The 26,756-nt window shown below is 49.4% G+C and overlaps 1 long non-coding RNA gene across 6 annotated transcripts in view; it reads left to right on the plus strand.

The window, feature by feature from the left end:
• LOC135964982 (uncharacterized) overlaps positions 1-26,756 on the plus strand; it is a 144,124-nt gene that overhangs the window by 111,783 nt on the left and 5,585 nt on the right. The window contains exons 3-6 of one of the 6 annotated variants that reach the window (XR_012417306.1): positions 158-7,181; positions 18,516-20,178; positions 22,537-22,576; positions 25,326-25,499. This is a non-coding gene — a long non-coding RNA (uncharacterized lncRNA). Of the gene's footprint in view, positions 1-157; positions 7,182-18,515; positions 20,761-22,536; positions 22,577-25,325; positions 25,500-26,756 lie in introns of those variants that run through there. The other 5 variants (XR_012417305.1, XR_012417307.1, XR_012417309.1 and 2 more) reach the window with 5 other exon arrangements.

Genomic DNA, 26,756 nt, shown 5'->3' on the forward strand with positions numbered 1-26,756 from the left:
AGACAGAGCAGTGAAGTAGGTTATAAAATGGTCAGCATAATCCATTTTCATGAATTATTAGCTGAAACATGCAAAGCATTTAGGATTTCTGGGAGAAGTGTACAAACACACCAAATGTTTGTCCGACATTTTCTTCACTGCTGCTGTCTTTCCACAGGGCTGGAGATGATGTTAACCAACGGCCTTGGGAGGAGAGATTGCAGCTGAGCCCACACCCTCTCAAACTCCTTCAGACTGTTTCTGTTTTTGTAGACTTTACCATTAACAACAAATCCTAAGATTTACTCAATCAGTACAGCAGTCGTTGGCCCGAGTTCAAATTTCTGATTCGAAGGAATCTGCACTCTGCCTGCCAGGATCGACTATTAATGGCTTCGTCCATAGAGGAGCTGTGTCTTTGCTCACTATGGAACAGTATTGAGGCTTCGAAAGGGGTATTTTGCTGGTCACCTCCTTGGTCATCCTTCTGCTCACCAAGAGCAGATACTGTTCTCAGCCCCTTACATTTACAAGGTCGTTTAATTCTCACATAGCCCTTTCAGATAGATGCGACTATTACCCCCCTTTTACAGAGGAGGAAACCGAGAGGCAGAGGACATAGGTGAATTGTCCCAGATCACAGAGCTGGCTATGGAGCTGGGACTTGCACCCGGCCAGCCTGGCTCCAGAGTTCACTGCCCTCCTCCTGTACAGCACGTGTGACCTGCAGTAATCACCGCCCAAACAGGCAGGCACTGCGGAGAGCCAAGCACACCTCTTCCGACTTCAGCACGGAGGACGGTTCGTTTTCATCCTGGTGTTCAGCTCAGGACTGTTTTTATCACAAGGACGCACCACCCAGAAAGCTCAGTCATGTGCCGTTACCTTCTACGGTCATGGTTTTCTACTTTTTGGCCCCATTTTCCTGAGGACTTGGCCTGCTGGGACGTGAATGATGCGTTACTACTGTAGAGACAGAGGTTCAGGTCTAGTGGCACAAACAGCGACGGACCCCATGGAAATGCGGGCGTGGCCCCTCCATCCCAACAGCCTGCATGGCTGCTCCATTCTGCTCCCATCACACACATCCCCACACAGCCAAGCCCCTTCTCCTTTCCCCCACTGGATTCATCAAATCAAACCTCGCTGTCCTTGGAAAATGTACCATTAATTTACTTACTGCCCAGTAAAAAAGCACACTTCCAGTTAACATGACACCCCCGCAACGATAGAACAGCCTTAATTCAAACATGACGCAGAGGAACAGAGGGAGGAGGGGTCGAGGACCATCCTGGAATCGGCAGCTGTTTTCTGGGGGAAAACCTCCGTCCCCCCTGAGCCCGACACTTGTGCCACACTATCCCCATGATGTCTGAAAGCTCCATGAAGACAGGGTCACTCTGACCCCTTCACACCCACAACGCCAAAGAGGAGCAGGTGTTCAGGAAAAGTCTCCTGCTAGTGCTGAAGACAGGAATGATTCCTCGTGGTGCCCAGAATGTCAGGAGAAAAGGCACCATGTGGACACCTTCCAGGTGAATTCTGGAATGACTCTGCCGAATGCCAGTCATCCTTTTTCAGAACAAAACCAATACCGGAAAACATGTGTCGCCAGCAGAGAGATGGTCCTTTTGACGGCTTACAAACACACCTATGTTACGCTGAATTTATCTCAAGCCACCCTCTCTGTGCTAATGTCAAAAGTCTCCTTTATTAACCAGTAGCCTTTTTCATCTGGTGCTTTTTAACAAGCAAGACGGTCCTGTAACACTCAGGCATTGTTGAAAACGTCAAATGGAAGCCTAGAATCCTCTTCCGTGCAGCTTCACTGCAAAGTATTTTGACGTGAGCCAAATCGTGCTATTCCTACATCTCCATGGGAAACTCAAGGCTTCATCAAACGCAGCAGCATTTCTGCTAGTTACAGAAATTGGTGGGGGGGGGGGATGGGGTTGAGGGAACATTACATAGAAGGCAACCCCGATAATCACCTGCATGAGAGCCACACTGGCCGGCAAGCCCCGGTCTGCTCAGTCTCTGCACAATCACAGACTTGAGACCTGGAGGGCAGACACCTGGCACTGCTGACCACCCCAAGGTCATGGCCTCTGCCCCTTCTCTGCTGCCCATCAGTTCCAAGCTTCTGGCAACACCGCCTGCTGCCCCCACTGCCTCATCGACTCTTCGTGAAAAGCAAATGTTGCCAGGATAGCTTATGAGTACATTTGCCAGGAAAGCAGCTCCGATTGACGCTGAAACCCCCTTCTCACACCCCTGGCAGCTCCCTTGCCCCCGATGTGCACATGCTTGCAGCTCTGACCTTGCTCAGTGTCCACACAGGCTCTGTCCCCTGGAGAGCCAAAGGCAGACTCAATGTTGAGTCAGAAATACACAAAGAGGGTGAAGATTACGAACTGCCTGCCCCCCAAAACACAGGTTGAAATCCTCACCCTCAATGTGATGCTGTCAGGAGGTCTTTGGGAGGTGATGAGTTCCCGAGGCTGGAGACCCTTGAATGGGATTTGTGCCTCAGAAAGGGGCCCAGCAAATCCCTCACCCTCCCATTGTGTCAGGGCCAGAGAGAAGGTGTGTGCCAACCGGGAAGGAGCCCACACCAGAATCCACCCGTGCGGCACCCTGATCCTGCCATCCAGCCGCTAGAACTGTGAGAAACAAATTCCTGTTGTTCATAAGCTGCTCAGTCAATGATGTTTCGTTACAGCAGCCTGAGCTGCCTGAGATGACGATGCTCACTGCCCTACAGAAACGGCTACTCCCCTCTCCCAGAAAGAGGGGTTTAATTAAAATCCCTGTCTCTCCTCGCGGCCACCACAGATCTCACTCCCCCACCCCAAAAGCCAGCAGTTGCTAGGATTAAAGGAAACAGAGGATTGTTTTAGACCAGCCCCTCCATATCGATCTGAAGCCTATAACTTTGCCCACTTCCATGGTGGCCGTGTCACTGCAGTGCCCATGTCAGCTCTGTGTCTGCACTGGGTCCCAGGCTGTGCACAGACTCTTCTAACTGCCCATCCAGCACAGCCATTTCCCCTTCTGCTTTGGAGGCTGTCCTTCGATATCGAACTCCCACCTTTCTGCAACCCAAGGCCTTCTGATCCAGACATTCGGGGTGAGCTCAGCCATGTACTGGAGTCCTTGACTCAGGTAACCCAGGCCCAAGGCGTTGGCACCAACGATCTACTGGCTGTGGGGTCTGCACAGCCACTAGCTGTCCCAGCCACTCCAGGGCCTGGGAGGGGAGGCAGAGGAACCTGTGAAGCTGCCAACAGCCATACGGGGACAGGGGCCCCTGGGATGAGGAGGATGCCATGGAAGGAAATTCAGAGAAAGAAAGAGCCCCAAGGCTGGACGGGTCATGCCCAAAGCCTACACTGCTGAATTTTCCAGGTTTCTGAACTCAATCGCTGACCCACACAGCACATGTTTCCTGAGTGCTGACCCCGCGTGCCATTGGATACGGCAATAAAGTAGGACCCCCACCCACCCCTTCCCCGACACATACACAGGCCTGGGCACCCAGTTGGCACCGTGAGCCAGGGAAGGGGGCCATTTCAGACGGACAGTGGGTGCAGCCTTGCCAAAGCCCAGCAGTCACCTGCACTGCCACAGCCAGGCTGAGTCCAGATCAGCCGCACAGAAACCTGACCCTCTCAAGGGCATGCCTGAGCTCATTAGGGACAGATACCGTCTCCTGCTGATCTCCAACACTTTCTCTGCATGTCTAGTTACAAACGGACGACGCAGTCTCGGAAGCACAGCTGTGACTCTGGAGACAGATCCCAGGCCTCCCCCTGCTCCTCTCCGTGGTGCCATTGATGGGGAGGGGCCGGTATGGCCGCGAGGCCGCATACCCACAGCCACCATGCCACGGAGACACGGGCCTTCGACGGTTACTTCTGCCAAGGAACCCTGCTGCGTCTTGGAGCACACCATGGTGGGCGGGAAGCTCCACCCGGAGAAACAGCGATGCTTCTCCCCAGAGCCAACGGAGGGCACTCCCCGCCCTGCATGCAGCAGATTACTTACATTCTGGAAAACATCTGAGTTAGTGGGGAACAGTAAAATGAAAAGGTCACGCTAGAAAGTTTAGAAGGTTGTGTGGAGTCTCAGGAGGTCTAAAGATTTCTGAACCAAGACTGCTGAGGGCAACGAGCTTACAGGGAAAGTTTCCACACGGGCCTTCAACAAGCAACGCTCAGCAGGGAGGAGCCACGTTCTGGGCAGAACCTCAGAACAAGAACATCGGACACCACAAAGTCACAACAGAGCCAACAGGAACTGAAATACAGCGCTCTCCTAAGATGTGTGCAGAAAGTCACCACACATTAAGATGGGGGAAGAAAAGGATAAGGTTAGAAACAAATTTGAAATTATTTCTGCATACATAAAATTTCTACATCCACTGGCTTTCTTTCTGGGAGTAACAACTTTTACATGAGATGCACATCCCCGTTGGAAGGAGTTTGGGTTTTCCGTGGGCAGAGTCAAGGGCTCTCCAAGAAATGTGAACCTTTTCTCACTCACTGAGCCGCGTGCCCTGAGGCCGTCCTGGCCTGTCTGAGCCCCTCCCTGGCTCTGCCTCCAGCCAGCTCCTTCCAGCACTCACCCCGCTGCTCCCAGAGCCTGCACTGGCCCAGGATCTCCTCTTCTGCTGCTGTCAATCTTCCACTTTAGGGTAAATAAGTTGGAAACTAGAAAGTTATAAGACCCCTTAGCTTTTTAAAAATTTGTCTTCTCAGAAAACAAAGAATACTAATTCTACTTCCACCGTTTAACATGTTGCCCCCATCTGCATGTTCATGGATATGTGTTTTTCTATATATTTTAATCAGTACTTATAAAAGCATGCACTGTTGGCTACGTTCAGTTCAATTACATTTGATGTAAGAAGTTTTAGTTTCAGTGAATTCAGGCACTCAAAATTTAAGCCCTCTGACATCTATTAATCAAATGGAAAAATGACAGGTAGATATCACAAAAATCAAGAGAAGTGTTTAATATAAATCCTGGACTTTTAGATATTTCCACAAATGTAATGTATACATTAGTACACGACCTTGAGCATTTTCACAACTCTTTGAACTAAAATTCTGCTCTTAACTTTTATTGGTAGATCGACATCCATATGTGATTATAAGCAGCTCAAACATCAGCTCTTAGAAACAACCAGAAATGCTGTGGGCAAATCCCACCGAGCAGCAAATAACGGAACTGCACCCAACAACCCAGGTACCTCCCCTGAGGCATCTGGAACTTGAGGATTACGAGCAGCCTTTGGTTTCTGAGGCACCCGAGAGTGGGGACTCCAACTCCCCAAGTCTAGGAAGGCCTCAGCGATAAGGAAAACTGATCAAAAAGTCATCCCTGCCGGCCCCCTGCCATGGGTTCCCCCCTGCCGGCCCTCAGCCACGTGCTTACAGATCTCACTTCCTCTCTGTCCCGCAAAGCCTGACTCCTGATTCCAGCCCTGCTGCTTACTGGGATGTGGCCATGGACGTCAACTGCACCTGCAAGGGGAGAAGCCTGTCAGGATACAGGATCCTGGCCATCCTGGCAGCGCTCAAGCTGATACTGTAACTTGGTAGCGAGTTACTTAATGCAAAGGTTTAACTTTGAAAAATTTAGATGTGTGTATTCTAACGGAAATTCTGAATGTAGAACACAGGCCACACCCTCACACAGATGTTGTCTGGCCAGCACTCTTTTGTTTGTCTTTTCAATAGACATTTTTAAAAGCAGTTTTTGGTTCATAGCAAAATCAAGAGGAAAGTACAGAGAGTCCTCACCTATCTCCTTTCCCAGCACAGGCACAGCCTCCATCATTCTCCCGCCCTCACCAGACCAGCATGTCTCTACGACCGACAGACCCGCATCAACACGGCACCACCACCCACAGTCCACAGCTCACACGAGGACTCGGCCTGCTGCTGCTCACTCTGTGGGTTTCACAGACGTGGAACGGCATGCATCCCCCATGAAAGCCCCACCTGGAGTTGTTTCCCACCTTCCATATCCCCTATGCTCCTCCCATTCATCTCTCCCTTCCCCAGCCCCTGGCAGCCACTGACTGTTTGACTGTCTCCACAGCTTTGCCTTTTCCAGACTGTGCTGTGGTTGGACTCAGACAGCAGGCAGCCTTTCCAGATTGGAGTCTCACTTAGCAACATGCATTTAAGATCCTTCCTTGTCTTCATGGCTTAGGGGTCCAGTTCTTTTTAGTGCTGAATAATATCCCAGTATCCGACATACCACAGTTTATCCATTCACCTGCTGAAGGGCATCTTGGTTGCTTTCTAGTTTTGGCAATTATAAAGCTGCTGTCAACGTCTGTGTGCACATTTCCGCATGGAAGTAAACTTTCAGCTCCTCCGAGTAAACGTCCAGGACTGTGATTGCTCCTGTGGTCGGAGAGCTTAGTTCCACGGAAAACCGCCACGCTGCCTCCTACAGCAGCTGCCCCACTTCCCCCAGCGATGAGTGAGGGTCCTGATGCCCACACACCCACCAGCACGCGGCAGTGTCGGAGTTCGTGTTTTGGCCAGGCCGATGGGTGCACAGTGACGCCTCACCCTATGACATAAGACGCGGGTCATGTTTCCACGTGTAGATTTGCCATCTGTGTATCTTCTTTGTTGGGGTATCTGTCCAGGTCTTTGGTCCATTTTTAATCAGGTTGTTCATTTTCTTGTTGAGTTTTGAGAGTTCCTTGCACGGTTTGGATAACAGCCTTTCTCAGATGAGTCTTTTACAGATGCGTTCTCCCCGTCTGTGGCCTGCCCTCTCATGCTCCTGAGACACTATGTTTTATATTTTGAAAAACACTTCAGACAGAAGATGGACCTCCCAGCCCACCACGGTTCTCAGTTTGGCCGTGGTCACCACCCTCCCAGCCCTGGTTCCCACCTTTCCACGATCTGCTGGTCCTATGGGTGTCAACCCATACTAAGTCCCTAACATATCTCCAATGATGGCAACGTCAAAGCCGGCAGTTTGCAGGTAGAAAGGAGCTGATGGAGGCCGGAGCAGAATGTGAAGGCCAGCGGATTCATCCCTCGGGGACCGGCAGGCCTCTCAGATATCCCCCTGGGTCACCTCCCAAATGAAGTACCTGCTTTGGCCGTGGGCAGGAAGCAGGACCTGGCCCAGATCTCAGCATATTTGACCTGGCACGGCATTTACAGGTGAGCCTCCATAACCGGAAACTCGACTCTCTGGGGAGAATGCATTTTCATTATCAAGGCTTTTAGGCTTTTAATTAAGAAACCAAAGAGCAGTGACTGGAGTGAGGATGCAGGGACTCTGGGTGACCCACACGCTCGTTTCCACCTGGCATGAAGGACCCTGGAGTGAGGGTGCAGTGCCTGCTCTGAGTCACCAGCACACTCATCATTTCTACATAAAGAACCCTGTGAGCCTGTCCCAGGACTTTTTAGCCTAGACCTAAAAATTCACAGCTCAGGAAACCTTCATCATTTTAGGAACCTGAGGGGTGGGCCAGGGGGATCTCACAGAGTGAGGTGCTGTCTATGGGGTCAGCAAAGTGCAGCTGGGGCTTCCCGCAAGCACTTCAGGGAGGCCGTGCACTGGCCCGAGGCTGGTTCCGCCTCCTATCCTCGGTTCTCATGCCCAGCCGTGAGGGGAGCCCCCCGCTTCAGGAGCGGTCCCTGGCTCCAGGCCCTAACATCCATGTCCAGGCCCCTGGTAGGGCAGCTTCTACCCCAGGGAGGCTGGGACTGGAGACAGCCTGGAGCTCTAGGCAATCCTGGCAACCACATGCTTCCCGAAGTGGCTGCAGACAAATTCCTGCTTCCAAAACCTGGCACGGGCTGTGTGAGGCCTGGAACACGGGAGGCGCGATTACCCTCTCATGGTTATCAAGTCAAGTCATAGTCTCTTAGACCTAAGTGTGACTGGAAGTATACACATTATGGAAGTGTATATAAATGTGAATACAGACACGCTTATTTTCCTTTTATATACCTTACATATATGTGTATACGTGCATATGTATAAAACATGGAAGAAAAAACCATACTTAAGATTTCAAATCTCAGTCACAAAGATCTCAGAAGCAAATTATTATTCTTAAATTCTAAACAAAGATGTAACACTTTACATTCTTACAAACAAAACGTTCTCTATTAGCATTTTATTTTAAAAACTAAGAATGCATTGCACTCTCTCAATTTCGATTTTTAATTCAGCTCACAAAGGCCCCTGTAGAAAGGCCTCCGTACCGCGGCAAGGATGGTGGTGGTCACACCTGTGGCCATTTATCCTCTCTACATCTAGCTCCTCTCCCTGAGGCAACAGCACCTCCGAAGTCACAGCCTGGCCTCCCAACTCTCCCCCGTCCCGGGCGTTTTGGCATGTTGCTCTGCTGCACACACCTCAGCAAATACTGCTGATTAGCCAGAATCGCCCAGAAATCTCTTAACCTTGATTCTGGCTGCTTTTGTAATTTGTAATATCTTTACTTCTGGTGTGATTTGAGAAACAACACATTTTAAAATTAGAGAAGATGTGGTTTTTATTCTCTCCTTTCTACTTGCAACCTTGAAAATTCAAGTAGCAGCAAGGGTTTGTTGAAAGTAACTTCCACCAAATAGAACCTATTACAAAGGTACTACAGAGTGTCAAATAACCACATAGATGTAAAATAGACATGCAGACACAGATACAAAATCCAATGGTTAAACCAAATTGAGAAATGCTTGCCAGTTTGATAGGACTTCTAAAACTTGACATAAATGTTGGCTGAGGGATACAAGATGCTATGAGATGAGTGAGATGCTTGGCCTAGAACCACAGGCTCTCTCCTCTTTACAGCAGAAAATCCATAAGGAAGTCAAATCTGAAAGAACCAGGTACCGTTGAACGGCATACTCAGCCATCCTTCCCCATTCCTGGGCCAGCTGCGGTGAGTGCAGCCAGTCGTTCACCAACATCCATCATCCATCCTCCAGGCCATGGCTACACTTTACTCCCAGGCTCCCTGTCATTATGTAGATTAGGTAAATCAGGGCCACTCTCACCTTAAGCCTCCCCTGCCAGCATGGCAATCACCCATTCCCAACCACGGCAAGGACAGCCGTGTCCCTGGGAACGCAGAGCAGGGGTCGGGAAGAAACCTGGATCTCTGAATACCTCATGGAGCAGTCACCAGCCTGGAACATCCTCCCTGACAGGTTTGCAAGACAGAAAAACTCCTTGGTTCCTCAAGCTACAATACTGCAGAGTCTCAGGTCACAGCATCCTTACCTACCCTCGTCAGGAACCGTTCATGCTCATCAAGACATGAGAACAAAACTGCAGTGGCACAGTCACACTCAATGCAGACCACCTGCTGCTCACATTCATCGTATTAACACCAAAAAGCCACCGTGGTGGATATCCTGGATGTGGACACTCGGCGGCTTTTTGCTGGAGATGTGCTTTGTGCATTTGTCGCACAACCATCTTGGCGTCAGGAGGGGCTGTGCAGATGGCAGCTGTGCACGTCACAGGGAGTCTCAACTCGCTGGACTCTCAGCCAGCTCCCACTATCAGTGCCCGCAGAGTCCTCTCCTCCGGGAGCACGTGCTTGGACGCCACAGTGGCCTGTGGATCCACACAACAGCACTGTGTGCCCCAGGAGCTTAGAAAGTACCACTGCATCAATGCCTCCACAGGTGAGGCCGGGGGCAGAAGCCAACCTCAAGCAGTTACGGTCCTCCGTGGGGCTGGCGTCCAGGCAGGAAGGCGGCTCAGCGGCTCTCCTCCCACTGTGGAACTTCCTAGGTCCCCACATGAACAGAACCTAAATAACACGCAACGAACAACAGGAACGAGAACACGACCAACAGCTTCTGAGATGAGCAAGCTGGGCTGATCATGAGACACCTGACGGGGACGGTGCCGGAGACCCTCCCAGTGACCTGTGTGGACAGCGCTGCCAGCATCTCCCTAAAACCAGCCCAAGTCAAGTTAGACTTGAGGCTTTCCAGGAGTGGGTAGATCCCTTCAATCCCACAGTCTGAACCTTCCAGGCCGTGTCTCATGGCCCTCATCTCACATATGGGAACCCGGACGCTGCACCACAGACGTGGCCCCAAGCCCTCGTTCCTTCTTCAACACCACACACCAGTACAGTGAACACTTAGGATCTGGGCATTCACATAAAATACTGCTTAACTAAAACTTCTGATTTAGAACATGTTTAATTCCTACTCACAGAGCTGAAAGTGTTCTGTCCTAGGAGGCGGTAGCTGTAACTAAGCATGAGAGAAGAAGGGATCAGAGTGGTGCCAAGTATTAAAGATTCCTCTAAATCTATTCACCAGGTTGCCATGCTATTGTCACCTGCTTCATTTTCTGTCCTTAAAAGACAAAATAGTTACTTTTCAAAATAGACAACCTGTTTTACTGATGCTTAGCTATAAAGTGGCGAGCTACGTATCCAAAAGGGAGATATGGGAAAACAGAAAATGTCCACAAGCGATCGGGGTTGGGGGGCAGTTGCAGCAGCACCTGGCTCTGTTGCGTTGTGAGCCAGCCACGTGGGCTGGACAGCTCACTTAGCCACTGAAATTACATCATCTAAGATTTTGTTTCAGTTACTTTGATAAATTCTCCCTCTTGCTATGAAGAGTAAGTTTTGTTTTTTTTGTTTTTGTTTTTGTTTTTTTTGACTTGGAGTCTCGCTATGTCACCCAGTCCAGAGTGCAGTATTACAATCACGGCTCATCGCGGCCTTGACCTTCTGCCTCAAGCAATCCTCCCGCCTCAACCTTCCAAGTAGTTGGGACCCAAAGGCGAGTTTGATTTCTTTGCTAACGAATTCCTAATTCACCTCGCAGTGGGCCTGTCAAGGCCATATGCCCGGACATCCACCTTGCCGACCGTCCATGTGGTCTCTAAGGTGGATGCACTCCGGTTGCCTGGGCTCTGCACGCGATACTGAGTCTCCAAGTCTGCCGCTGTATAAGGGACTGACAGCCCCAAGCGTCTCGACGCGCCACCTTGAGCCGGGCTTTATTCCACAGGGCGACTCTGCTTCCCGTGATGAGATGCAGCACGTGAGCACAGATCAAAGGGTATCAGCAACTAACCCATTCCCCTGGTACTAAGCAGAGGACCAAGAGTTTAGTTCCTTACTTATTTGCTACGGGCTTGATTCAAAACAGCTTTCTGGAATCCTGGGGACAGACACCTCTAACTGGTGAGAATTCTGGCTTTAGTAACGGAAGGATCACCTAAAGCCCATTTTGTAACTGCTGTTCTCATCAGAATTTGAGGCCAAAGGGAAAAATAAAAGGGGGGCTAAGATCGTGACACCCCAGTTTGCACAAGGCCAACCAGCCTGCTTGAGGGGGTAAAAGGAATAGGATTTTTAAACTGCTGAGTTTTAAAAACGTGGCTGTAGGCTGGGCGCACTGGCTCACGTCTATAAGCCCAGCACTTTGGGAGGCCGAGGTGGGAGGATTGCTTGAGGCCAGGAGTTCAAGACTGGCTTGAGTAACACAGCAATACCCTATCTCTTTAAAAAGAAAAAAAAAAAGTTATTAAAATAGTAATAAAAAGGTTAATACAATAAATTACTATGTCAACATGGCACCCCCTGCTGTCAGACGAGGTGCAATCTCTGTGGCTGTGAGGTCCGGAGAGAAATGTAACCGGCATCATAGGGAAGGTGGACCCCAAAGCCCCACAACATTACTCCTGTACAGTGTGTTAACCAGCATGAAGTCTCCTCCACAATCAGAAGCCTGGTGTAGAGGAACGCTGCCCACTGGACCTGGGTGGACTCCAGATGCCGGTCGACCAGACAGCCCCACCCTGGGACCCTGCCGGCAGCCCCGACTGGACAGAATGGCCTCATGAGTGTCCTTTCCTGCCACAGGCTGCAGACCCTGAGCCAGTCCTGGCTGTGACTGAGGCTGCGCATAAACGTCTGCGCCCAACAGTTCACCTTTGTACATGACACGCCCAGTCCACCTCATTTCAAATGTTACACTTGCCCCAAGGCGAACATGGATGTTACAGGTTAACTCACTGCATGTGTGCTAGACTTTCCCTGTAAGTGTTCAGACATTGTACGAACCGGATGAACAAACCCCACTTTCCCTGTAAACGTTCAGACATTCCTTGAGCCCGATGAACACACACAGCCAACAAACCCCAGAACGTGTAATGCCGCGGCCTCCTCCCCTCCTGAGGGGCGTGTGCTTACAGCTCCCCCAAGACCACATTTCCCAAAGCACAGAGTGTTACTCTGAAAATAAAACCTCCTTTTTCCTTCCTCTGTACATCTCGTGGTCGTGTTAACAACTATTGCTACAAATGCAGAGAAACGGGGTATCATCCGTGCTGGTCACCGAATTCCTAGCACCAAAGCTTCAAGGCCCCCCAGTCTGAAGGAAGCTTCTATCACCCTAAAGCCAACTCTGGAGACGAAGGCCAAGCTGGGGAAAGGCTGTGTCTCTGCAAATCCACGCCACGGGGCCCTCTGCAGTTGTGTGTAAGGAACTCTTGGTCTGTCCTGGGGTTTGGGGAAATCAGGATGCAAGCAGATACCGTACGCTCTGCCACGGGACCGTGAAGTCTGCGGAACCTCAGAGGAACACGGAGACAAACGGTGGCACGATTCTCACAGGCCGAGCCTCGATGGGCGCCCGTGTCAAGAACACAGACACGCCGGGAGGGGCAGCCGATGCAGGCAACGCCTGCAACTCCAGCAAGCAACAGCGTCTGAGTGTGGGGGTCTCTGGCCAGGCTCCACCACAACTGCCATATTCTGTGACAAAATGTTAAAAATAGGTTTTAACTAGTTATAACTCTAACTTGTTTTACACATAAACAGAACACAGGGTACCAACAGGCTCCAAAATACTTTGCCTAGAACCAAGTCTAGAATGCAGATGGATGCTGCTCCGAGTGTGAGGAGTCCCCTTGTAGTGCCATAAATCCTAGATCTAGGTGACTAAGTGCTCTTCCTAAACCAGACGGCACCATGAGGCTCTGAGGGCACCCTCTGTCCCCAGGCCAGTCCATCAGGCCCTGCAGAAGCTTCTAGAGTAAGAGCCTGTGGATTTGTATTGGACGGATGTAAACCAGGCAAAGTCACAGGGGCTCGTCCTGGAAGCCTATCCATTTACCCACTCATGCCGTGGAGAGCCCTGCCCCCAACTCCACACCCGCAATCACGCTCAACCACAAGAACTGGCTTCTAAGCCCTCAAGCTACTCCCTCTCGACCCCAGACAGACGCTTCTCAAACCATGAGACCCAGAGTAGTCTTAACAGGTGGTCCCAGCAGAACTGGCCACTGCATTAATTGATATTTTGTGTGTGGGGGGGTGGTTGTTCTTCTGCCACTCAGGCACAGTGCACCATAAGTACAGTGGTGCTATCATGGTTCACTGCAGCCTCAACCTGCCAGGCTTGGGTCATCCTCCAGCCTTAGCTTCCCGAGTAGCTGGGACCACAGGTGTACATCACCTGTCCTATTTAATTTTTTGTAGAGTCAGGGTCTTGCTATGTTGCCCAGGCTGGTCTGGAATTCCTGGGCTCAAAAGTGAACTGCCCAACTCAGCCTCCCAAGGTGCTGGGATGACAGGTGTGAGCCACTATGCCCAGCCTAGAATTGGTTTTTCTTAAACCTGAGTTTGACACATGAACCCCACTTACATAGATATCAGCACACTCTCACAGCTCGAGAGTTTTCCTGAATCTCGATTCTGTCCGTTCAAGGTCAATATCTAAGAAAGAGTCAGAACTGACCCTCCCTCCGTGAAGCCTAAGAGCAAATGCAGCAGCATCTCAGTGTATGAGGAGACAAAGTAAGAAGGGTGGAAAATACACACTGAAATTCTAGTGCTAGAATCATAATCACCAACACTTTAAGAGGGAATCTGCTTTCCAAAATATGTAGCTGCTGGATTAACTTCAAAGTCACCAGATTCCACAGGCAGTAGCTCACAGGGGCACAGCTTTCTAAGGCCGCACAGCCCGGGACAGCGTAACAGCCTCAGGGCAAAGCAAACTAAACAAAGGCTTGGTTCTCTCAAGGACGAAGGTGCTCAAGTGTTTCCAGATATTCTTCTTCTTCTAAGTAAGTTAGATGCCTCCTACAACACTGTTTAGAGTGCCAGTGTATTCAGAAACATGAAGTTGAAAATACATCTCAGGACCCCAAAATCACTAAGGTAAAGGGACGTCAAGGTGAGGAAGAGCTTAGACCAAACCTGCCTCCCATGCTCTTCCTAACAGAGACAGCTACTGGGGGTGGGGGGAAAAGCCACGTACCTCCCTCACAACCGATCCACAAGGAAATTCCTCATGGACAGAGGACAGAACTCAAAGTCACCATCTGCACACGGAGATAAATGCGGATCTGACTGCTTCCTCTGGAAAGATGCACCAGAAATGCATTTGTCTGATCTACCTGTGACCTGGAAATCCCTCCCCGCTTCGAGCCGTCCATCCTTCCTAGACTGAACCAACGTACGTCTCACATGTATTGATGTCTCACGTCTCCCTAAAATGTGTAAGACCAAGTTGTGCCCCAAACACCTTGGACACATGTCCAGGACCTCCTGAGGCTGCCGCAGTGTGTCCTCAACCCCTCCTAAGGCTGTGTCTATAACCTTGGGAAAATGAACTCTCTATGGATCGAGGACTGTCGCAGAGATCCTTCTGGTTTACAGGAAGCATTCTCTCCTGCGAGTATATCAATGAAATCATGTGGAATTACAAAATGCCACTTTAGTAAAAGCCAAAGGAATTAGGGTTCTATGTGCTTCAAAAAAAAAAAAAAGTAACGTTCTATTTGTCAATGGACCATGAAGCCCACACCCCCTTTTGCAGTGAAGATGTCAAATGGGACGAGAGGCCCCTCCTGAGGATGCTACCCTCTGACCCCACTTCCCAGAGTCCAGTTTCCTGCTGCTCAGGGAACAGCAACCCCAGCTTCACGGGGCTCAGGCCTCCAAACCCAACTCCCACCCATGCTGGAGAATCACCCCAGGGACTAGCTAAGTGGCAGGTGCAACTCTCACCTCACCCCCTTAAAGGGGAAAAGGCACCTTCCCGCTCCTCTTCCTGCTGGTGGGAACAGGGGCAGGAGCTGGAGGATCAGGAGTCGGGCGGCAGAACGGAAGCAGCCTGGGTCCCTGCTAGTCAGAGTTGGCAAATGCCAACCATCCCCGACATTCACTTTGCAAATAAATCCTTCTCTTTTGTCAGGTCCCTGGTTATAAGTTTGCACCCATAACTTAAAAAGAAAAAAAAAACTCAGATTAAAAAATCGGTGTTTGGCTGACAATATTTCAATTATCTTGGGGCCTTGGGTCAAATGATGGCAAAACAGGAAACTGAACGCTGTTATTCAGGAAACTACCTTCCAGCGCCGTCTACCCTCCCAGGCTGTCACCTTATGGTTGTTTGTCTGCTAGATGATTAACAAAACTGTTCTGAAAACCTAGGTGTACAGAACAGACAAGAAGTCAGCTTGGGTTGAGGGGAAGCAGGATAAGACCCCCTTCCCCGCAGGATGGTGGAAGAGAAGGAACCTTCAGCACCTGGGTTTTCAGGATGCTGGATCTCTGAGAGCATCTCTCACAGCTCAAGTACAGCCAGACCCTCCTCTGACACAGCCTGTTCAGGCGAAGGTGGGCACCTGCCCTAGAGACCCACAGCCCTGTGCGGGGCTCAGCTGGAGCTGAACTTGCCTCCCTTGGTAAGAGTCAGGGCCAGGGGTGGGGAGAGGAGAGAAGCAGCAGGCCTGAGGGCCACTGTGGAAACTCCATGCCACGGTAACTCTCGTCTGATGTGCTCCGGCCAAAGCCACGCTTCTCGGAGGGAGTTTCCCTTCACACATCCGGAAATCATCAACGTCTAGTCTCCCCACAGAACAAATCCTTCCCTAGGAGGCAGACGCTTGGCTGTAACACGGGGTAATGAGGGGCGCGCCTTCGTGCCCACTCTGTAGTGTTTCCTGTTACCTATTTTACCTTAAGCTACAAATGATTCCCGTTTACACGGGACACAGTGACACAGACAGCAAAGCACATGAGATTCAGTGTGATCCCACACCCGTCACTGCTGACCTCAAGTGCTTTGTTCGTTTTGCTTCTAGAGTTTGTATTCTCTCCCGGGGTTCCAGGCCTGTGGATTCAACCAACCATAGATCAACATATTTTTTAATGTGTTTGTACTAAGCATTCAGACTTTATTATTCATTAAACAACTACTCGCATGGAATGTCCATGGTATAGCTGTTACGAGCAACCCTGACATGACTATCTGCAGGAGGATGTGCATATGTCATATGCAAACACGATGCCATTTTATTGCAGGGACCTCAACGCCCAAAGACCTTGGATTCCATAGGCAGTCCTGCAGCCCACCCCCATGGGCACTGTGGAATGGCTATAATAGAAAATATGGAGGTTTTAAACAGTTATGTACTAAATCTAATCTTTTGTTAAGAAATTAATGTGTATCACTTGTATTATTTGGAAGTCCTTCCTGGCCCAGAGACTTGACATGTTCTTATCTTTTTGTCCACGGATCTAGCCATTCCAGTAAGCTTGTTGAACACAAATCAATTTTACAATTAAATTCTTACAAGAATCACACTCAATCTGTAAGCTGCTTTGGTTTTTAAAGTGAAATAACCAATAGTTTTGCCAACCTGCTATATCATAGAATAACAGGATAAAGCAGCCCCATGGCATGCAAAAACATGGGGTTTCAAAGCTAACCAGTATAAAACACGTTACAAACCCCTAAATATGAAAACGTTTTACACCAAAACAGATATTCCAGAAAAAAACAAGATGTTCAAAAAAGCCCTTTGCAGAACAGCACTTTCCCCTTCATTTTTCACACGGTTTCCTGAAGCTTGTGTTTGGTGATGACCATGAACCAGAAGTAGCGTCCGCTGCAACTACTGTTACGGCAACACAGAATATTAAGGGGGGAAAAAAAAAAAAAAAAAAGGCCGGGCGCGGTGGCTCAAGCCTGTAATCCCAGCACTTTGGGAGGCCAAGACGGGCGGATCACGAGGTCAGGAGATCGAGACCATCCTGGCTAACACGGTGAAACCCCATCTCTACTAAAAAATACAAAAAAAAAAAACAAAAAAACCTAACCGGGCGAGGTGGCGGGCGCCTGTAGTCCCAGCTACTCGGGAGGCTGAGGCAGGAGAATGGCGTAAACCCAGGAGGCGGAGCTTGCAGTGAGCTGAGATCCGGCCACTGCACCCCAGCCTGGGCGACAGAGCGAGACTCCCTCTCAAAAAAAAAAAAAAAAAAAAAAGGACACAGCATATTTCCTATTGATGAGAACAGGTAGAGTGTTATAAAATGAGTGTGTCCTAAAGTCAACAATGTTCAAATTCTAGGTCTCCCACAGACACTAGACGGTAACCGCCAAAGCTTATGTACCTGGCAACGTTCAAGGAGACCAAGTTCAGAGCTGTCACAATGCAGCACCATCCTCACGCGATTATCTCAGACAGGTTTGAGGGCAAGTGCCCCCGTCACAGTGGGAAAGCTGCCCAGCCCAGCACTTCCTGAGATCACAGACCTTCGCCTTCCCACGTCTTCAATAGTTCCTTTACACCGGGAACCACACAACAAAACCTAAAACACTTCCTCAAATCTCAAGACAGTCTTTAGAGCTCTTTTCCTTGCCCCTTCTCTTACTGAAAAAGCTTATTTTGTAAGCAACCTGTAGTGCTTACCAGAGCTGGGGCGGGAGGAGAGCTAGTGTTTGGTAGACCGAGTTTCAAGCGTGGGGAGACCAGAAAGTTCTGGAGATGGATGGCGGTGATCGCAGCACGACAGTGTGAACACACTTAATGCCACAAAACCATACACTTAAAAATAGAGTGCTGTGTAACTTTACCACAATCAAAAAACTGAGAAAAGTCATCTATAATTACTGTCTCCAATATCTTCCATCCTGTAAGTTACATTTGCTTTCGGCAATCCTCAGAGCAATCATGAAAAACTAATACCCTGTCGTCTCTGAAACGCAAAGTCGTTCAAGGGCTTTGGTTATAGGAAAGTAGCTGGAAAGCAAAGCGTCCGTTAGGCACAGCAGCCGTGATAGGACAAACACACGGTAGGAAGGTGGTGGTCATGCTACACACAGATGGGAAGGGTGTGGGGAGCCACAACACCTGATGCTTGGGAGGCACCTGGGCAGGAGCTGAGAATGTACCAAACACGTTCGATCATGCAACATTCACGGACCCCGAGTCCAGCCACCACCGCTGACATCCACTGTGGCTGGGGTGTCCTCCCAGCCTGTGATGGCTCGCTCCTTCGGTTAACTGCCTTGAATCTACTGGTTCCTCTCCTCATGGGCCTCTTTCCTGTCGTCTTCCTGTCATTTTTCTGTCAGCAAACACATTTCCTGTCATTTTCCTGAACTGACATGACATTTCCTGTCATTTTCCTGAACTGACATGACATTTCCTGTCATTTTCCTGAACTGACATGTCATTTCCTGTCATTTTCCTGTCAGCAAGCACATGCGTCCAGCCTGACCTTGTTGATGTGCTCTAGCGGCCCTGGACTCGAGCCGCACTGTTCCATCAGTGTGGCATTCGCGAGTTACCTCCTGGGAAATGCCAGGTGATGGTAACATCAACCAGGAGGCACAGCTGAGAAGCAGAACGCATGGTGCAGTGCCCAGAACGTCACGTCCTTGAACAGACGCTCCGTATCTTCTCCTCTCCTGCCAGAGCTTCACTGTAGGAAGGCGGCCATTCCTCCAGTGCTGCTACTTCCAACACCGGGGAAAGCAAGCTTCAGAAATGAACGGTGTCAAAGAGGGAGGACCCACCAGCAGGGCTACCGGCAGCCAGACAACCGCAGCCCCAGCATTCCCCAGCCACCATGACTGACAGCCCAGGCTCCAGAAATGCACGGCTTCAACCTTAGGAGTAAAAACCCTCCCAATCCAACTATTATTTTCAACAATGGGATTGAGGAATGAGGTGTTCTAACCCTGCCTCTCTCGACAGCACAGATCATCAGATCCCAGTTCTTATAGGATTGGGGAGTGGGGTGGGGTGGGGTGGGGTGGTTCCTAACCCTGCCCGCCTTCATAGAAAAGAACTTGGATATGATGACCTGTGCTAGATTAGCACTTTGCTTCTGCCATATGCAGTCATCCTCAGCACCAGGAAAAGTCAGAATCGTTGAGTGATGACACCAATACCAACACACGCCGTTCTGCGGCTCTGGTAACTGGCTGCACAGATACAACCCGATAGTGGTGAGGTCTAAAGACATCACCAGTCTTCCCAAGGATTGTGTTCCTGAATATTTTGCGTTTGGAATAACGGTCTTCTTTGCCAGGGCTGAGCCATGCTTCCCTCTCGCCTGTCCTCTGCCTTCACCAGCTTCGTGTGCGCTTCCGGACAAGTGTTTGTGCAGGTGCTATCACTTATTTCCACAGCGAGAATATACACAGACACCACACAGAAATGGGCAACCCCGTTAGGAGCTGTGCAGGGAGATCTAACTCATCCCATGTGCCAAATTCCTGTTGCCATGGAAATTAAAACTAACTAAACTAACGTTGCTATGATCTCATCTCTTACTGTACCACTAAAGATCATCTGGGTAAGAGGAATGTGCCTCTGCATAGCATTCAGCTCACATTTACATGTCGGTTTTTCCTGAATATGGTTATGTGAGATAGAAATCAGTAAGATGGGGTGTAACATACAGTATAGGATCGTTGTGTCTCCTAGCCTCAAACACTTCAAGATCCTCAGAAAATGAAGTTTAACTCTGGGGACGTGAGTTACATAGTAACTTGTTTTGGATACTATCATATCAACACCAAATAACTTCTTGAATTCCTTTTTAAATTGAAAAGCAATTTACAAAGCACAAAAGCCCCAATATTAAAGAATACAATTCAGTCTTTTTAGCATATTCTAAAAGCTGCACATCAACCACTAGTATGTAATTCCGGGACTTTTTCACCACAGGCCAAAGAAACCTTGAACCCATTAAGAGTCAGCACCTGGCTCCTTCCTTCTACCAGCCCCTGGCAATCACCAGCCAACTTCCTTTTCTCTGGATTTGCCCATTCTGGACACCTGTTGTGAGGAGAATCGTACAGTGCATGACCTTTGGTGTGACCTTCGGTGCTGACATCTTTCACGTCTAAGGTGAGTGGAATCTCAGTGAGTGACCGGTTGACAGACACCTGGACTGTTTCTACTACTATGAATAATGCTGCTGTGAAGATTCAGGCATGACATACTTTTTGGAAAAATGTTTTCAGTTTTCTTGAGCATATGGCTAGGAGTGAAATTGCTGGGTCGTACGGTGATTTCATGCTTTTCTGAGGAACTGTCAGACTTTTCCAAATCAACTGCACCATTTTACTTCCCCTCCCACTAGCAATATATCAAGATTTCAGTTTTCCCCAATTCACCAACATGTCACTGTCCAATACTGGGGTTTTACCCACCCATCACGGTGGTTGTGAAGTGTTATTTCACGGTGGTTTTGATTTCCATTTCTAAGATGACGAATTCTGCTAAACATCTCATGTGCTTTTTAAGGCATTTGTATGTCTTTCTTTGGAGAATGTCTATTCAAATCCTTTGTCCATTTTTAAATTGGATTTTTATTAAGAGTTTTTGAATATATTCTTGATATCAGGTCCTTATCGTGATAATGTATCCTGTTCTGTGGGTTGTCTTTTTACTTTAATAGTATCCTCTGAATTGAACATTTTTAATTTTGATACCGTCTTTTTCCCTTCAGTTGCTTGTTATAGCTCTAGACGTCTCAGCCAAGGAAACATTGCCTAATCCAACCTAACAGTTTCTCCAGGATTCTCCCCTAAAGGTGTTATGAGCTGAACTGTCCCCCTCCCCCAAGATTCCATGTTAAAGTCACAACCCCAGAAACCCAAAATGTCACTGTATTTACATACAGGGCCTTTAACTTGGCAATTTAGGTCCCCTAAGATCTTAAAAGTAGGCCCTGATCCAGTATGACTGGTGTTCTTTTAAGAGAATTTAGACACAGTCCTCAGTGCTGCATACACGTAAGAGAAACCTGTGAGGACACAGAGAAGAAGCTGTCTACACAGCATGGGGTGAGGCCCCAGAGAATCCAACCCTGCCCTCACCTTGATCCCAGGCTTCCAGTCTCCAGAAAAAAGGAAATAAGATGCTATTGTCTAAGTCGCACGGTCTGTGGTGTCCGTTATGGTACCCAGCAGACTGACAGAATGGGTCTCAGTCAGCTCCTTACATTGGAACCATGTTGAGCTTTGCATGTAGGGTGAGGAAGGGTCCAGTCCATCCTTTTCTATGTGGATACCCCAGTTGTCCCAGCACCATTGAGTTGTGAAAGGAAAAAAGTAAAGCAACCCTTGCTGTCCTCTCTCCATCAACAGATTAGAAGATACACTGAAGAATCATGGACAATTTTGTCGGTTTAAGCCAGTGGTTTTCAAACTTTTTGGTCTCAGGAACCCTTTGCACTTTATTAAAGAGCACAAAAAAGTTTTCTCATCAGGCCGGGAGTGGTGGCTGCTCATGCCTGTAATCCCAGCACTTTGGGAGGCAGAGACAGGTGGATCACTTGAGGTCAGGAGTTCGAGACCAGCCTGGCCAACATGGTGAAACACCGTCTCTACTAAAATACAAAAATTAACCTGGCATGGTGCTGAACACCTGTAGTACCAGCTACTAGGGAGGCTGAGGCAGGAGAATCGCTTGAACTCAGGAGGCAGAGGTTGAAGTGAGCTGAGGTCACACTACCGCACTCCGGCCTGCGTGGCAGAGCAAGACTCCGTCTCAAAAAAAAAAAAAAAAAAAAAAAAAGAACATAATTTAGTTTCTTTTACAAGGATAAAGTCATTACATCTTAACACAGTCTTAAAGAAGAAACCATTTTCCAAAATAAGCAGCAGCGTGGCAACAGTTTGTGCTACTGTGAAAACACCTAACATCTCTGCACCTCAGACAGCAGGATTCTCATGCCTGCATCTGCGTTCAGTGGGCTGCAGAGCCATGGCTGAAGTTTATGAAGAAAGTCCGACCCCATACTGATATACAATTAGGAAGCAGTATTTTCATTGTGTTTTCAGATCATTTTAGGTATTCTCTGCTGCCAAATGTAACAAGTGGCACTTCCGTACAGGCTGTCTGCAACACAGAGTCTGTGCTCTGGTCGACGGGCCTTTCTGCCCCAATTCCTTCTAAGTCGACTGGTCCGTCTTGCACTTGAATGGCTTTTACCAGCACACGATTTTGTAATCACACATTGGTTAGAAAATACTGGTTCAGAGTTATGAGCGGCTTCCACATTTCATTATATGTCCAAAAAAAAAAAAAAAAAAAAAAAAAAAAAAAAAAACCCACATCAGTATCACCATTGATCACATGAGAAAGTGGTGGACACAAGATTTTTATGTTTTAATATTCGCTGGAAAGCTCAAATGTCTATCATTGGGAAAAATGTAAGGTACTTTCCTTGAGATGAAAGTCATTTTGTTCATTTTTCAGGCCACACCTGCAAATACCTCCATCTGAAGTGGCATCTTTTGTAAGTCATTCTTTATATAAAGGCGGCCGTTAGTGGAACAAGTGGTTCTGCAGGTTCATAGTTCAGAGGCACCAGTGCTCTCCCAAGAGATAACCATAAAATCCGCAGAAGACGCACCTGTGCGCACTTCCTGTTTCTCACTCAGAACATTCCAGAAGGAACCCTGAATCCCAATGCCACAGCGGGACTGAAGTTTGCTCTCACCCACACAATAAACCCAGGGAGCTCCCCCAGCCCCCACCCCGAGGCCACAGCCTTGGTCCTCTATCTGGTCTAGGGGGGCTCCTGCAGCTCCAGCCTAACAGGGAACAGAAGGCACCCACATGTCACAAAGCCCTCCCAAGGCCCAGCGAGCACTTCTGCTTATGTGCCAGCCAAGTGCGTTTGACAATTCTACAGCCAGCTGTACGGCAGGTAGCGAGGTACCCAGCAAATACTCAGGGCTCACGTTACTAAGGAAGGTGCACAGCGAGGTACCCAGCAAGTACTCAAGGCTCACGTTATGGAGGAGGAAACCAGGCAGATAGTGAGGTACCCAGCAGGGTTCACGTTACCCAGGAGGAAAGGAGGGTAGAGACAAGGGGGCTGGAACAGTCTGTCATAACCTTTAGCATTTACAAGGCTCGCTGAAGATTATCCGATTTGATCGTCACAACAGCTCACAAGATAGGCAGAGGCAAGACTATTTTCACTTCATAAAAGGAGATCCCGAGAACTGATGATGACCACGTGCTCTTCCCACAGGCTCCCAGAAATCCTCCTCAAATCATCTCTCAGTTGTATACATGTGATAATATCTCAGTCACGTCCCCTCTCTGCAGGGGAATTTTACTGCCGCCCTGCTGTTCCTTCGCACCCCTGCCCTCTCCTGCATTTCAGCCATGCCCACCATCCATGGGGAGTCTGCACCACCCCACCCCCGCTGCTGCTGATGGCTTGGGTCACGCTTACCTTTCATTTCCACCTACAGGGACCTGTTCTTCCTTCAAATGCAGCTCAAACTCACTCATTGTGTGAAGCCTTTCTGTCATGTGTAAAATCAGTCTGTGGAACACTTCATTTAGGAGGTGCTTATGTTGCCTCATTGGCTGTGATCAGGACCAAATTCTGAGCAAACCAGGTGGTCCCCTCTCCCCATCTCTGCTCCAGTGCACTTAAAACAAGGATTCCTGGAAGCATCTTTTTAGTCCAATTCATGCATGAGTCTGCCCCACACACTGCAGAAAAGCCCTGGTGGTCGGTGGTCAGGGCTCAGGGCCCCCCAGGTAGGTAAGGAGAGCTTAGTGCCCTCTCTGGAGTTGTCGCTCAGAGACCCACGGCTGGAAGGGAAGAAACTTGCATCCTGTGAAACATCTAGGCCCCGAGACCCACTCAGGAGTGGAAAACGGGGAAGGAGCCTTGAACAGACCCTCGGGAGGGCAGACAGTGGGAGCCACGGAGGCCACCAGGAAGGAGGGAGGCAGGCAGTGAGGCCACAGGTGATGTGGCCGGGAGGGAGGTGTTGTGACCAGAGGTGAGGTGGTGGGCGGATGACACGGCGTGGTGTGGGGAGGAGATGTGGCCAGGGCAATGTGGCCAGGGAAGAAGACACAGCTGGAAGGAAGCGACAAGAGGGGTCTCCAGGCCCCAGACTGTGCCTGATTTATAGATGACATTTTACTTAAGATGTTATATCTAACTTTAAAGAAAAGTAGCAATTTCGACCCTTGTGTACATTTAAAGCACGGTACAAATTGAGCACATTTCCCAAACCAAAGAACAGGGCATTGAAGAAAAAATTCATTTAAGATCAGAAATAAAGAGATCCTACAGCTCTTCCAGTCCAATCCTCACCCTAACGTGAATGGGGGGAAAAGGAAGTAGATTCTAGTCAGTCAGCATTAAAGGCAAAACCGATCCACTTTACTTTCTAGACAGAAAACAAGAAGCTCATCAAGGAATCCCTACAAACAGTACCTTTAGTAGTTCCCGAAATGCAAAATTCACCTACAAATTAAATCAACTGCTAAGTGTGTATAGAGTAATTTTTTTCATTATTGCCTTCCTCATCTGCAGGGGCTTTTTTAGACCTTGTTTCCCCTTAATTGCCTCCAACACCCAGGAAATTTAAACCCCACAAGTAAACTGTGTCTCGATTCATGCCCAGCGTCCTTTGGAGCAGACAGTCCGTTGCTCTAAGACGTTCTTGTCACCTAAGCACCGAGTACAGCCTGAGAACGCACAACACGCACTCACACAAACTCAGACAGTCAACAGGTGAGATACGGCACATGAGGAGGAAGACAAGATAAATGAGCTTCACCGACACCCCAGATCCGACAAGAAATGACACACGCAGCCTGCTCTGGTGCAGGTGACTCCTGGAAAACAGCCAAGGACAGCATTTGGAGAAGCAGCACCGCAGGCCAGGAGGGTCTGGGGGCTTAAGAAGGGAGGGGCGCCCCGACCAGGTACTGGGGGATTCAGAAGGGAGGGGTGCCCCGACCAGGTGCTGGGGCTTCAGAGGGGATTGGTGCCCCGATCACTTCCTGGGGGCTTCAGAGGCAAGGGGTACCCTGACCACGTGCTGGGACTTCAGACGAGAAGGCACCCCGACCGGGTCCTGGGGGCAGCAGGACAAGCCCAGGGTTCCGTCGTCACTTTTCACTCCCTACTCCCGAATCTCGCCCTGAAGTTGCAGCCAGTCCAGATATTCATTTACCCATAAAATTAAGTATCTGTGAGTAACACAAGCCACTAATCCACACAGATCTGAGTCTACAGATACCTCCCAGAGACGCCACCATCCCTTCTGGTAGAAGAACAGCCCAGGGGCCCACGCTGCTAGGAAGGGAGACTGTCTCCAGCCTGACGCTGCAGAGTCCTCAACACAAAGTCTACCTTCTGGAACCATGCCGTCTCCTACAGAGGCAACTAGGGGCATGTAGGGTTTTTTAAAATCTTTTTTTTTCTTAAGACAGAGTCTCCCTCTGTCACCCAGGCTGGAGTGCAGTGGCTCGATCTCGGCTTGCTGCAACCTCTGCCTCTCGAGTTCAAGTGATTCTTCTGCCTCGGCCTCCCGAGTAGCTGGAATTACAGGCGCCTGTCACCGCGCCAGACTATTTTATTTGTATTTTTAAGTACAGATGGGATTTCACCTTGTTGGCCAGGCTGGTCTTGAACACCTGACCTCACATGATCCACCCGCCTCGACCTCCCAAACTGCTGGGAATACACGAATGAGCCACGGTGCCCGGGCCATATAGCTATTTAAATTTGACTAAAATTAAATAAAATTAGAAGTTCTCATTTACACTTCAAGCATTCAGTTACCCACAGGCGGCCACTGACCAGAGGCTGGTAGAGATGTCACACTCCACACTGCAGAAGGATCTAGGGACGAAATGGCTCTAAGATCATCTCAGAATCTTTATGTTGAAGCTACTGAAGTTTTACTCTGATTATTATAGACATCAGCATTCTCCCACTTAAAAATGTCAGTGCTATTGCAATGATCAGATCTGTGACTTCCCATCAGCTCTTCTCTTCCTGGATAGATAACTGTAGAGCATCTGCACTCTGCCTCCACACTAAGGGGTAGTAGAAGGCTCCGTGTAAAATCAGGGGGAGAAAAAAAAAATGAATCCCTAGTCCGCCTCCCCCCCTACGATTTTGTGAAACTCCTCTTAATATGCAGAATAACTGCCAGAGTTGCAATAAAGAAGCATCCCTTGACCAGGAAGCAGCAGGGAAGCAAGAGGAGGGAGATGCAAAGACCCTCCGTTCCCTCTGGGACCCCAGGCCCAGCCAGGACTGAGAAGGGCCGCACAGCCCGGCAGACCCGCACACCTGATGCGAACCATACACACGGCTTCCCTGGGCCTCGGTCCCCTGCTCTGCCCTCACTGGCCACTGTGGCTCTGGGTAGAGGCAGCTCCCTGAGCCCCAACACCCACAGCCAGTCCCCTCCTTGCAGGTCTCAGCTGTGCTCTCACTGCCTCCCTGACGCTTCTCATCATCCGCGTACCGTGTCCACTCTACCCCACAGCCCTTGCTACCGCCCACCCCACCACGGAGCCAAGCACACAGCAGGTGCCCAAGATGCCCCAGTGGGCGGGCATGCCAGCGTAGGGCTTGGAGTTCCAAGGGCCTCGTCCCGCATACCACCACAAACGCCACGGAGGCTGTGGAAGGGGTCCAG

This window comes from Macaca fascicularis, chromosome 9, assembly GCF_037993035.2.
Source record: "Macaca fascicularis isolate 582-1 chromosome 9, T2T-MFA8v1.1".
Classification (NCBI taxonomy): domain Eukaryota; kingdom Metazoa; phylum Chordata; class Mammalia; order Primates; family Cercopithecidae; genus Macaca; species Macaca fascicularis.